Below are 14,636 nucleotides of genomic sequence, written 5' to 3'. Positions count from 1 at the left end.
GGTCTTGACATTTGCTCTACAAGTGTGGCTTGTTCCTCTGGAAGAATCTTTTGTCGTCTCTCCAGTCAGTGGCCAAATGGGTACCCAGGTCTGTCATACCACTTAAAGCTGTGAGGGTAGGCTTGAGGAATTGAAGACAAAGTAAATGTTTTCCCATAAACTTTGATTTTTTAAAATATGCTCCATAGTTTAATCCATTTGTGTGCTAAACAGCCCCTCCCCATCGAAAGGGTGATCTTCAATCTTATCTCTCATGTCAGGCAGAAGAGTTGAGTGTAATCAAGCATGGCGTCGTAAGGAGATGGAGCTAGCCACTGTGTGGGACTCCTGTTTCCATTAAATGTTGGGTTGTATTTCAAGTCAGATAGCTGATATCCGCTGATTTTGACAGAAGCTCCCTGAACTTAGCTTGGATAAGGTCAGATGCATTCTGTAAATCATCCTAGAAGCCTTCCCAAAATGAGTAGTGTAATTTAGATGTACATGCCAAGTAATTAGCTATTTTCACTGATAAAGAGGAGTAGATTTTTCTTCCGACATACTCTAGTTTTCGATCTTGCTTACAGGTTGGAGCAGAGCGTTTGCGACCAGATTTGCATCCCATAGCACAATCCACAACTAAAGAGTTTGGGGGAGGGGGGGTGCTTGAATAGGAATTTGCTATAATCCTCCTGCATCCTATCCTTTTGGAGGTTGGAGCTGAGGACAGGACTTTAGCTGAAGGCTGAGAACCTTAGACATCTTGGCTACCTGGATGCGATAGAATTTGGTCTCCATTGGGGCATTTGAAGGATGGTTTGGCACATTGTCGTCTGGGTGTCATCCAGAATCTGACAGGTTCTCAGTGTAAGTAGATTTGTTATCCAAGTCTGAGGAGGAAGTATAATTGTCATCAGTTAGTGGCCTTTGTGGACCTGGAGTAGGGCCTTCAGGGCCCGCAGGACCAGGAGGCACCCCAGCAGGGAGAACTGGGGGAACTGATTCAGTTGGCACCCCAGCAGGGGGAACTGGTTAAGTTGGCTGTGGTGCAGCTGGTTGAACAAGCAATAAAGGCACGGGAGGTGGTCCAGCGAGTGCTTAAACAAAGTGTCTGCAGAGGGCCAGGGTACAGGATGTTGTGGTTTTAACTGATTACTTGAGTTGAGATAGTTTCCAAAGTTTAAATTCTTGGTAGTCACAAGGTAGGGATGGCGAGGATATCAAAGTGAGATCTTTGAACCTTCCCATCCTTCTAACATCGCCTGGGTCCAAAGCACCAGGGGAACTCAAATTAGTTGAAGCAGTTATGGTAGAGTGAGTATGCAGGCAATGAGGTGTAGAGCCTCTGCTTCCATGGTTGGGTAGAAGAGATGGGGTGGTGAACAGTGAGGGGTTACCCTTCCCAGAGATGTTGATGGGGATTTTGCGATCTCCATTGCACCGGAACTCATCTTGGTTGACATGGAGGCCATGGAGCAAAAAACCTTTAAAGGTGGACCCTGATGGTGCCATGTCGTAACCAGAGGGCAGGATAGAATCAATGTCCTGGAAGGGAGAGCATTCCCTCAACATCAATGGTGTAGGTGGGAAAGTACTTGCAAAGACCAGTGTCAAAAGGGCAGCTGAAGCATTATTGGGCTGAGCAGTGGTGGAGACGCTGACAAAGGAAGGACACTAGCAGAGATGTTGGTGAGCCTCTTCGACGATCTCACATGAAGAGGATGACAAAGGCGAACAGACTGCTTGAACAGTCAACAGAGAAGGCGTCTGGAAGGTGGTCGAAGTTAATGTAGGTGATTGATGAGTGGCCTGACATTGTACTGTACGTCAAGGTCGAAGATCACACTGGTGTGGGCATTGGAGAGCCAGACTTTGACGGTGTCGTGTGTCGACATTATTGACAATCCTATTTTGCAATGTTTGGGATGACGGGGGTCCCTCTTACCGATATTTAAGTAGCCTGCACAGTCAGAGAAGAAGATGTCGATGGAGCAGAACTTGACTTCAACATGGTCGGTGTTGTTGGCGATACAGGTGAGCACGGCATTGGTGTCAAAGGGCCTATTCGTAGAGAGCATCTAAGACATAACTCTCTATTTTTCCATGTTTTATTGGGGGGGAAATAAGTAAATCTTGCAGGCGCAGATATTACGGTGTTCTTCCAGGCAGTGTTCTCCCAAACAAATTGGTTTTGTCTGAAGAGGGGAGAGCTCCGCAATAAGTAGAGCAGCATTTAAAGGTCTTTTTAGAGTCAATTAGCAGTCAAAGTTAAGAGGTGAGGCAGAGAATGGTCAGTACACCCTCTGAAGTCAGATAAATAAACAAGGGATGAGGCAGAGAATATATTTATTTAGTACATTTATACACCATACAAAAAAGTCCCTGGGCGGTTCACAAGCTAAAACCATTCAAACATTAACATAATCAAAACAATTTAAGAGCATCTAGGTTCCAAGTTCCCTCCCTGGCAGCATTTCCAAGATAGGGCTGAGAGAGATTCTTGCCTGCCACCTTGGAGAAGCCACTGCCAGTCTGTGTGTAGTGTGTAGACAATACTGAGCTAAATGGACCAGTGGTCTGACTCGGTATATGGCAGCTTCCGATGTTGCTAAAATACAATAAAAACTCTAAAATTAAAGCTATAAAACTATAAACTAAAAGTCTGACTAAACAGGCATGTTTTAAGGTCCTTCTTAAAAACATTCAGAGAAGGGGAAACTCTAATTTCATTAGGAAGCTCATTCCAGAGTTCCAGGGCAACTATAGAAAAGGCCCAGTTTGGAATTACCACCGACTGAGTCAGTGGCAACCACAATTGGACCTACCCAGATGATCTTAACAGTCAATGGGGCTGATGAAGAAAAATGATCTAAAGCAGTCAGAGGTCAGATAAAATTAGTAAGCAAAGCTTAATTATCCTTTCAGAAACTGAGCACAAGGAGCAAACATCAGGGAACATTCCACAATGGCGATCGGAAAGGAACTGAGCTGGGAAACACGCTGCCAAGCACACTCTGAGTGCCAAGGGCGGAGCTTCAATGCTCTTTGAGGAGCTTGAAATCCTTCGGCAGGGACTACTGTAAAGGTGCAGAGCCCATGATGTGAAAGATCACCACTAAGCTCTACTACCTTCTTAGGACTAGGCCAGGGCCTCCCAACCTTGGCCTTTGCTGTGGGAGATGGGAGTTGTAGTCTGCAGGATCTGGCGATATAAGGTTAGGAATACATGCCCTAGGCTATATTTCTCCTTTCAGAGGTCTGGAGGCTCTTCAAGGAATCTGATGGAACATTATTGTTCACTGGCTCTGTCAGGCTATTGCCCTACAGTGGTAGACGCAGGCTTGGATAACCTTAAAAAAAAAAAATCACACAAAACCAACCCTGGTCTGTACATCTGTGCAATGCAGTAGGCTTTCCACTGTTGGTAGACTTGGCTTAAGTAGGGCCAAACTGGATCAAAATACTCTGGTTTATAGCTAGGTTTGTGGCTCAGGCTGATACTTTCAAATGTGTGATAAGCAAGACCTATAGAAAATTAACTTCAGGTTCTCTAAATGTTTGACCATGGGGAGGAATGGTCAGGCCCTTATCTCTGTCGGTCTCCCTAGTGAGAATTACATCTGCAAGAGAGGTGCCAAGTTGGATCAAGGATCACCGATGCACCTTCCATTCACTCTATTTCAAGGCCTGATTCCTTCTTTGACCAAGATAAACACAGCTTTCAAGCAAGCTCCAGAGATTGTGGTTTCCCCCCTGCTTGGCATGTGGGGAGGGGGCACTTCAACTGGAGTAATTTAAGCTTCTCTAATTTGCATAATCCCAGGTGTTTTTTTGCAGCTTTTTGTGTCTTCTGTGTCATATTTTGATTTATTGCTTTAATATTGTAAACTGCCTTGGTTGTCCTGGCCAAGACACACAGGCATGCAATAAATGAAATAAACAAAAAATATTCTGGCTGCTAGGAAGAAATTGAAACAAAATATATATGACTGTTCTGGACTTACTCATACCTCTGGCATCTGTTTGTTGGCTAGTACAAAATGAAATAAACGAACTCCATTGTTTGCAGTTCTTTAATTCATTACAAAATGAATGCATCCCCTATTGTTGATAGAGATCTTGAGATATCATATTCCACAAAATGAACATAAGCAGTTCAGCTAGGTCTACTTAGCCAGACCTCTCACAATTAGAAAGATACAACTGTTGGCTATAATACTTCAGCGTTCCCTGGTCCAAGCAGCCTTTGGGCAGCATCAGGCAGGAAATGGCATCTGAGCATGTGGACACCATCTTGAATGGTCAGTGTTTCTGAGACGCCATTTCCTGCCCTGACGCCGCCCAAAGGCTGCGGTAAGAACAGGGAACTTCCTGTTCCTAAGCAAATGCAGCCTGGCAGATAGAAAGCCCAGCTGCTTAATACAAACAGCACTGCTTGGCGCAGAGGGGGGCAGAGGAGGAGCAACAGAGGGGCAAGTAAGACCTGCCTTCCTCTTTTTCAAGTGCCCACTCTCTGCCCCCCCTGCCACCAGATGTGCATGGAATGTTTTGTGTACATCCCTAACCTCTTTCTCCTGAAGACTGGATGGAGTGCAGCTCCTGACTTGCCCTTGGTGCTGGCGTGGCTAGGTGGAGGCATGCATCAGATCTGGGGGAATAAACCACCCCCAAAAAGGTGTGTTGGCAGTAAACACCACCACTTGCCGTTCTCACTGTTTGTCAGTGACACATCTCATAGTCTTAGATAAATCTGGAGATGCCTCTATGTGGCAGACAGACAATTGGCCCGTTTAAACATGCTGGGATGGGCGTGGGGAGAGATTATGCAAACCATTGACTGCTGATTTGAAATAGAGACCGAAAAGCATGTCCCAAACACCATATGATTCAGGAAAGTTGTGTTCCATATTGCTTGCTTGGGTTCTTTATGTCACATAGACCTGGGGTGAATCAAGTGCTAATAAAACTGTGGAAAGTTTTCCCCCCTCTCAATATTCATGGGAGTGAGAGTATGCAGTACGAAGTAGGTGTATAATTTAGAATGCACTCTAGCCATTGCCCTAGATTTCTCAGCAAAGCCACAGCTGTACTGTCAGTACACTTTAGTTCCAGAGCTTTCAACAATCAGTTATACAACCGCAGTTGTAGAAGAGCCAAATCTACCATCCCCAAACCCATTAGTGTGATGTAATGGCTGGTCAAAGTAATGCTGACCTCGTGATAAACTCATGAACTCAAGGAGGAAAGGAGATGAACAAGAAAACACACTTTGCCATACAGTGACAGGTGGTTTATGTATTAAAACTGCAGGGATGGTGGTGCATTCTCATTGCAGGGCACAACCTTTCAGTGGGGCTCCAATGGCACTCTGCACTCTACCCCCCTGGTGCTCCACCTGCCCTCTTACCTGAATGTGGTGGCGGCAGAGGGCACTGGAGTGGGATCAACTCCTGCTGCCCCCACCTTGGTGAAGAGCAGAGCAGGAGTAGCTGCTCCTGCTCCTGCTCCTCTTTCTTCTTCCCCTTGGAGCATGAGAGAAGGCAAAAGCACCCTTTGGACCAGAATTCTGAGTGGAAGTCCAGTCCTCCATGAGGGGCGGGGATGTCCAGCCAGGGGCTGGAGTGGCCATGTTGCCCGTCTGTGCCGGGCGGCAGAGCACACAATGCTGACGGTGGTTGTGGCCAGCCTGCTCTCCGCTCATGTGCTGCTAGGTGGTCTGAGGGCTGAACAGATCTGCAGCTGCAGTGGGCTCAGGCTGGGCCTGGCCAGGTGATGTTTCCTCTCTCAGATCTCTCTAGGTGTCTTCTCTTGCACCTTTTTAACCCTCCGCCTGCTTCGTCCCTCTGGATCCTTCCACCTGTGCCCTGCAAAATTGAGAGTGCAGCACAGTCAAGGCGTACACTGGAGGAGGAGGAGGGAGGTGGCTCCCCCTCCAGAAAAACCCCTAAGACTTCACCGGTGTTGCTGCTGCTGCCCGCTGCCAGGCCAATCATGCAAAAACCCTGAAGAGTTTCGGTTTATTTTTAGCTATAATTTGAACAAGAACTGCAACAAATGGAGGCTAGAGGAACAATTTGAGCTTTGGCAAGTTGCTGGGCAGCTCCTATAGTTCTGGTGAGGAAGAAAGGAGGTGGGATGAGAGTGTGTGTCGATTAGTGTAAGATCAACAACATCACAGTCAAAGATGCTTAGCCGTTGCCTCGAATTGATGACACTTTCTATCTTTTGTCAAAAGCCCAATGGTTTTCGACCCTTTATCTGACTAGTGGGTACTACTGGCAGGTGGCAGTACATTTGCAAGATAAAGCTAAGACTGCTTTTTGTACAAGGAAAGGACTACTTGAATTTCATGTCATGCCTTTTGGTCTATTGTAATGCTCCAAGCACCTTTCAGAGGCTTATGGACATTGTTCTGACAGCTTTACAAGGGTCATCTTGTTTAGTATTTCTAGATGACATAATTATAATAGGGCAAACTTTTGAAGAACGTCTTGAAAAACTAGCAGCAGTTGTACAAAAATTGAAGGATGCCCATTTGAAAGCGAAGCCAGCTGAGTGTCAGCTTTTCTGTAAAGAAGTTAAGTAGTGGGGACATTTGATTTCCACAGATGGGGTGAACCCAGTTCCAGAGAAAGTAGAGGCTGTATGAGCCTGTCCAACATCTCCAATATAGTAGAATGCACCATTTCTTGGGCTTAACTTCCTATTATGTGAAGTTTATTGCAGACTTTGCTACTACTGGTATTGCTAGCCCCCTGTGCAAGTGTCAAATAAAACAAAGTTTCTCTGTTCAGAAGGGTACCAGTCAGAAGGCCCTCAGGGAACTAAAATGACGTCTGACATTTGCTCCTATCGTGGCTTCTCCATATCTACAATTGCCATTTTTGCTAGGGTTTTTTGTTGCAAGTGATTAACGGCAAGGAACAGGTCTTGGCTTTTGCAAGTTACACTTTAAATAAAGTGTAATGCAAATATTCAGCCACTCACACAGAGTGATTAGCTGAAATGACATTCACCAAATACTTCTGGCATTTTCTCTTGAGGAGGAAATTTACACTGAGGACAGATCATAGTTCTCTCCAGTGGTTGCATTATTTTCATTATCCTGAAGGCCAATTAGCCAGGTGGCTGGAACAGTTGGCTCAGTTTGACTATAAGAGAATACGAGGGAGGCAACAACAGAATACCAATGCTTTGTTATGGAGGCCTGACTTAAAGGAGACAATTACCCGATGCTGACTTCGTTAGTGTAAAATATGTGGGAAAGGCTGGACTTAAGGTGAATATATTTGATTTATTTAATGAACATATCACCTGACACCAAAGGCTCTAGAATGTAGGACACATTGGCATAGGACTCAGAAATAAGACCCTGAAATTGGAAAATAAATGAGGTGGAAGGCAGAAGGTTGTGAAGGGTTTCCTGAGGAAGGTCCAAATCATACTTACTAAAAGAAATATTGGGCTGTCTGGCCAGATTTTCCCCCCTAAAAGTAGGGGTACTAAGGCAGAGACTACCAGTCACTCACGAAAGAGTCAGATGCACTCAACTAGTGGTGCCAGCTAAAGGGATATCTAGAGTATCGGAAGCCTTGTGTGATTCTGGCACAGGAGGCCATTGAGAAGCTGGGAATGTCACTCATCAAGTTCAGTCTTGGTATTTCTGGTTGGGATGCAGGAGATCCATAAAGGACTAGTGCAAATCCTGTGAAGTGTGTGGCTCACAAAAGGAGCTGAAAAGTAAACCTTGGGCCCCAAATGATTTCTACTCCAGCAGGGCAGAATAGCACCTGCAGAACAGTCATGATATCCTAGGTCCTTGGCCAGTAACACCCCAAGGAAACAAATGTGTGTTTGTGTGTAAGCCGACTATTTCCCCAAATGGGCTGAAGCATATGCTCTTCCCGAGCAGGAGGCTCAGACAGTAGCAAAGATATTTGCAGAAAGATTCATATGCTACTTGATCTTTACACACAGATCAAGGATGAAATTTGGAGTCTCTGCTATTTCAGCAGGTATATGAGCTCCTAGAAGTTCACAAGACTCAGACTAAAAATTAATTGCACTCAATCTGATGGGTTAGTAGAGTGTTATAACAGAACCCTTGTTAGCATCCTCACTGATACAAGATCATCAGCAAGAGTGAGATGACATACTTCCTTACAGCATGATGGCATACTGCAGGGGAGTTGCTATGACCCCAAATGATCCTTTGCCCAGACTATCACAGCACTGGAGGCATCATGAAATTTTTCTTACCTTATTTGGCGGGTGGAGGGGGGGTTCCCTCTGGGGCCCAGGCTCCTCTGCCACTGTGGGGGCAAGGGAAGCCTTCATAACTGCCACCACCACCGCCACCGCCACCCTGCCACTGCCTCGATGGCAGCAGCAGAACGAAACAGCATGCTGCCGCCTGGCATGTGAAAAGCCAGCTGGGAAGTAGCACATGCACACCCGCCGCCACTTCCTCGCTCACTTTTTACACACACACAGTGGCACACTGTTTAGCTCCTCTGCTGCCATCCGAGTAGCAGCAGAGGAGGTTAGGCAAGGCAGGGGAGATCTGGAAACATGGGGGGGGGGCATGCCCCTGGGCCCTCCCCCAATGCCACCACTGGTGTACCGAAGTCGTATTCAATCACTTAGAGGCTATACTCCCAACATGATCTTAAATGGAAGGAAAATCTGCCCCCCTACTGACCTTCTGTTTTAGACAGACATATCAGGCCATTTTCCAGATTACACGCTACAACAGTTTCGCTACATATATGCTAAGTGTGCTTCCGCTGGTCTTGAGGTAGCAAGCATGACTTGTCCCCTTAAGCTAAGCAGGATCCGCCCTGATTGCATACGAAAGGGAGACTAGAAGTGTGAGTGCTGTAAGGTCTTCCCCTCGAGATGGAGCCGCTCTGGGAAGAGCATCTAGGCTCCAAGTTCCTTCCCTTGGCATCTCCAAGATAGGGCTGAGAGAGATTCCTGCCTGCAACCTTGGAGAAGCCGCTGCTGGTCTGTGTAGACAATATTGAGCGAGATGGACCTATGGTCTGACTCGGTGTATGGCAGCTTCCGATGTTCCGTACTGCCTGTTACAACATCACAGTCCCTGCGCTGACAGCAAGGTGCCGTTCACATATCTGATGCCTTATTTTGGATTTTATCTTTGTGTTTCAGTTCTACAACGTTGCTGTGTTTTCCCATTTTAGCTGTATTTTCCATGCTGTTTCGGCAATGTAAGTGGCATGGTGTGGACGATTAATTCTACGTGGACAGGTGATTTGTTAATAACTCCCCTTTCCGCTTTTGAAATTATTATCCCCTCCCCCTGCTGGTGTTCTTGCACAACAGTGCAACGCTTCAATTTTATTTTTATTTACTTGTCGCCCTTCTCCCTGATGCAGATTCAACTTTAATTATAACTGTTCCACTCAGCTCCATGTTGTGTGCCCCCACCCAATATCTAAAGTCCCTCTCCACTTTTGAAATCAACTTCTGAAAATAATTTTATTGTTATTTGCTTGTTGCTGTTCTCCCCAACTGGTGGTGTTCCCCTTGCTGGTGGCTTTGTGCAAAGGGAGGCACCAAATAAGTAGCAGGGGCAGATGGCTTGTGGCCTGGAGCACATACTTATTTCTTTACAAAAATGGGAAAGAAACATTGAGGGTGGGCAGACTTGTCCTGGCCCCACTCCCCCGACTATGGGCCCGTATAGCTGTTGCCCAGGTAGAGTGGTTTGTCCCCACTCCTTCCCAGGGGAAGGCGCTATAATTTAAAGGGGCCTTGTCTGATTTTGTAAGTGTTGGCTCTGGAAGTGTTGAAGTCCTCTATTTGGACTGTTGCTCCTCACTCCTCTGATTCAGAGGATGAAGGCAGGGCTATGTCCTTGGGTCATGGTGGGGGTGCTGGCCCATTCATCCAGTTCCCCTGGCATGGGGGGGGGAAGGCCCTAGTGGCACAGGGTGCTTGGGGTCTGGGTCATAGTATCTTCTTACCCTTTCCCACTTCTTGAACTATCTTCCTTGCTCCCAACTGGTCCTGAACCCAGGGTGGGCAATTGTAAAGATATCCACCGCAGTCCTGAACATAATTACTAGTCCCATGCTTGCAGACAGAAGGGGTCTAGCTGGCAGTGGTGGGGGGAAGGCTGTGACACCCGTCCTCACATCCCACCCGCTGGTTTGTCCAGACTGGCTTAATAGCCAGTGGGAAGAGTGGCAGTAGGAAGTCTCTTCTCTCTTGGGAGGAGAAACTGCCCCCTTTTTCCTGCTGCTGGCTACCAAGCCTTACTAACCTGGGTACATGGTAGCAATATGTTCAATAGAGAGCACTGCCCAGGTTTGAGAGGCAGGGGTGGGTGGGGATAGCAAAGAGGTGGGGTTATAGCTTCAGCCTTGGGGTGGGGGGAGCAGCTTTTGATCTGCTGGCTTCAAGAATGAGCAAACATTGTGCCATTGCTGGGCCCAGATTTGACCCCACTCAGTTGCAGCTTCAACAAAATCCTAGAATTGCCCAGCTTGAGAACTCCTGACACAGCACAGCCAGAGTCTGCAAAGCCCAATTTTAGATAATCAGAATAGTTCATAGTTTGATCTCTGTAGACAACTGCATACCATAGCATGATTTACCATATGTTGGCATGTGGAGAAGAGTTTTGCAAGTACAATACCAGAAGCTCTTAAACCAGACTGAAGTTACTTCTCAATATATGAGTTTTATTTGTTACAAATTACAAGAGTTGCACACAATAATTAAATTTGGAACATGTTGGGGGAGTAAAGGGATATACACAGGAATAAAGAAAGAACATACAAACCCAGTGACTAAGATGCTGAGTTACCTAATTTAGTGACTGAAGCAGAATTATGCACATCTTGTTGAAGGAGCATAAATCCTTACAGCCCCTCCCTTTGGATATCAGCTTGGAAGATGAGACTTAGTGACAAGTTTGCTTAGACTGGGTTTAGATATTTATATGAAGTAGATAGTTCATAGTCCCAGGGATGGACAGGTCCTAGGTCCAGTGAGAAGGCCACGGGCCAATATGAGTTTAGGATTTCCCTTCCAAGCTTAAGCTTCCTTTTCCTAAATAAGTTTTTGACTTACATTACTAAAGTTGGGTCTGGAATGGCCTGGTTATAAAAAATGGGATTCAGATTGTATCTGGTCTGTAGGATCTTCATGAACACAAATACAGTGGTCCCTCGACTTACGAAGTTAATCCGTTCCGAACGCACGTTCGTAGGTCGAAATTTTCGTAAGTCGAAAAGCGCACCCACGGAGGTCTGGAAACATTCGTAAGTCGAGGAAACCGCATCTAAAAATTCGTAAGTCGAGGAAGCCGCATCTAAACCGGCAACGACTTCCGGTCATTTTTGTCGTTCGTAAGTCGAAAACTTCGGATGTCGAGTAGTTCGTAAGTCGAGGGACCACTGTAAAGGGGATGTCGCATCTGAGTGCTTACAGGGCTGAAATCCTAGATGCCCTAGGTAGCACTCTGAGTTTAAATCTGGCATCTAGGGTTTGTCATAGATGTGCTTTAAAAATCTGATCATCTTAGGAACATAGGAAACTGCCATACAGGTGAAACTCGGAAAATTAGAATATTGTGCAAAAGTCCATTAATTTCAGTAATGCAAATTAAAAGGTGAAACTGATATATGAGACAGACGCATTACATGCAAAGCAAGATAAGTCAAGCCTTAATTTGTTATAATTGTGATGATCATGGCATACAGCTCATGAAAACCCCAAATCCACAATCCCAGAAAATTAGAATATTACATGGAACCAAGAAGACAAGGATTGTAGAATAGAACAATATCGGACCTCTGAAAAGTATAAGCATGCATATGTATTCAGTACTTGGTTTGGGCCCCTTTTGCAGCAATTACTGCCTCAATGCGGCGTGGCATGGATGCTATCAGCCTGTGGCACTGATGAGGTGTTATGGAAGACCAGGATGCTTCATTAGCGGCCTTCAGCAATTCTGCATTGTTTGGTCTCATGTCTCTCATCCTTCTCTTGGCAATGCCCTATAGATTCTCTATGGGGTCAGGTCAGGTGAGTTTGCTGGCCAATCAAGCACAGTACACTGTATACTTTTCAGAGGTCTGATATTGTTCTATTCTACAATCCTTGTCTTCTTGGTTCCATGTAATATTCTAATTTTCTGGGATTGTGGATTTGGGGTTTTCATGAGCTGTACGCCATGATCATCACAATTATAACAAATTAAGGCTTGACTTATCTCGCTTTGCATGTAATGCGTCTGTCTCATATATCAGTTTCACCTTTTAATTTGCATTACTGAAATTAATGGACTTTTGCACAATATTCTAATTTTCCGAGTTTCACCTGTATACTGAGTCAGTCCATTGGTCTATCTAGCTCTGTTTTGTCTTCACAGACTGGCAGCGGCTTCTCCAGGGTTTCAGGCAGGAATCTCTCTCAGCCCTATCTTGGAGAAGCTGCCAGGGAGGGAACTTGGAACCTTCTGCTCTTCCCAGAGCGGCTCCATCCCCTGAGGGGAATATCTTGCAGTGCTCACACATCAAGTCTCCCGTTCAGATGCAACCAGAGCAGACCCTGCTTAGCTATGGGGACAAGTCATGCTTGCTACCACAAGACCAGCTCTCCTCTCCTTTAATTTTACATTCACTTGGTGATTCCACAAATGGGTCTCATCCAGATGGTGATTATTAATTATGATAAATTGTAGGATTGCTTCAGATCTAAGGATAGTCGATTACAAACAGGTCAAAGTTGTCAGATTTTGCAAGGACGGGGCTCTTCCCGTGGCACATTCCTTCCATCAGCCCTGTTGGAGCTTTGCTCCTGTTAGAATCCTCTGACCTATGTGAGTTTTTCTGTAGGGATAAGGCTCAGATGCAAGCACTCAATGGGAACAAAATGACTGTCTCTCTGATATGGATCATATTTCACCTTAGAGTTATGATAAAATGCCAAACTTCCTGGCAAGAGGCATGCATAAGGGAAATAATGGCAAGAGCTATAAATGCTGAATGTTCCTCACCTGGGGCTTACTTTCAGCTGCCCAAAGTAACATGAATAGGTTTAACTCCAATTCTCACAATCTGGACATTAGCTGTCAGAGCAGTATCTCTGTACAAAATAACTGTGACACAGCAAACAGCTTGCCTTTATACTGGATAGCTCTGCTGGATTATCATGATTTCTTACCTTTCCTTTATTACTATTATTTTTAAAATGTGATGTTTATAGAACAGAATATAGTCAAAGACAGGGTTAATGTTACCTATCAACTATTGTATAAACGTATCATCACATCACATAATTTCATTTCATTTTAACATTTGTTGAAGTAGCTCTCTCAGAGGTACATTTGCCAGCTTTGTAATTAGTCTTGTTCCTATGCATTTAACAGCAGCAGCCCGACAAGCAGAAATGAAACTTTTTGAATGTATTTCCATGCCACAAAAAAGTATCATCAGTTTCTGCATGTCATGCTGCTATTAAGAGGCAGAGGAACAGAGCTAGTGGGAAGGGTGGGGAGACCTGGCAACCTTACCATTATGTGGAAAAGGATTTATTTATGTTGTGAGGTCTTTTGATTTTGAAAAGAGGCATCCTATTGCAAAGAGCATGTTGCAATTGGATGCCTCTTAATTAGCCACTGGCTGTTTCGCACATAATGCAGAACCACAGTTGAATGGGCCAATGGTTCCACACACGTTATGGCAGAATGCAGGGAAATGATGTTTGGTACGGCAACGAAACCAAGGCATCATATTTGGAGCTCCAGTCTGAACCCTTGGGTTATAGTGAGATTCATTGCCACAACCCGAGATTCCAGGCAGCCTGCAATACGTCCGAATTCAGAACTGTAGGCTGCTTCCCTTAGAATTGGAGTTGAGGGAGGAAGCTCCTCCCTCAACTTTGGTGTGATTGGCTGTGTGGGCTGTCCTTCAGTCAAGAAGGAAACCTGCATAGCCAGTTCCCCTGCTCGCTGCAGTCTCACTGACTGCAGAGAGACTTCTCTCCAGTACATCTGAATTTGGATGGAAGACCAAGGATGGGGCTGGAGTGGGGGCAGAACCACAGATCAATTGGACCTGTGGTTCCACGTTACATGTGAATGCAGCCTCTGTCTATACCACTGTGGAACTGAAACAGGGTATATAATCAAGTTGCCCTTTGCCAAAACGGCAAGTGGGTGGATTTTAAAATCCCACTCTTTTGACTGGGGTTGGAAAGAGTGGAGTTTGGCAGCTGTTTTGTGTATTTCCCCCTATGGCAGTCCTTGCACAGGAAAAGGTTAGAAGGGGCTTACTGAGCGAGAGAGAGAGAGAGAGAGAGAGAGAGAGAACCAACCTGGCCAGTTGGCAACACTGGTGCCAGAGAAAGGATAAAGATAAGGGGCTTTTAAACATCAAGACCATCTAGCTACACTACTTGGAGAGAAGCATCAGAAACATGAGTAAAATTCTTGAAATCCAAGACACCTTTCTTACTTCCTGGACAGGACATCCGATTCCTGGACTGTCCAGACCAATCCTGGACATGTGGCAACCCTACTTGCAACTGTATATATAGTTTTTAGATATCGTTAAATTGGATCCATAAGGCCTCAGGTAAGTTGTCAACCTGAAATAATGGCTGGATTAAGTCGTAGGTTTACA

The sequence above is a fragment of the Hemicordylus capensis genome, chromosome 1 (assembly GCF_027244095.1).
Source record: "Hemicordylus capensis ecotype Gifberg chromosome 1, rHemCap1.1.pri, whole genome shotgun sequence".
Taxonomy (NCBI): domain Eukaryota; kingdom Metazoa; phylum Chordata; class Lepidosauria; order Squamata; family Cordylidae; genus Hemicordylus; species Hemicordylus capensis.
Note: the sequence above shows the minus strand (reverse complement) of the source record.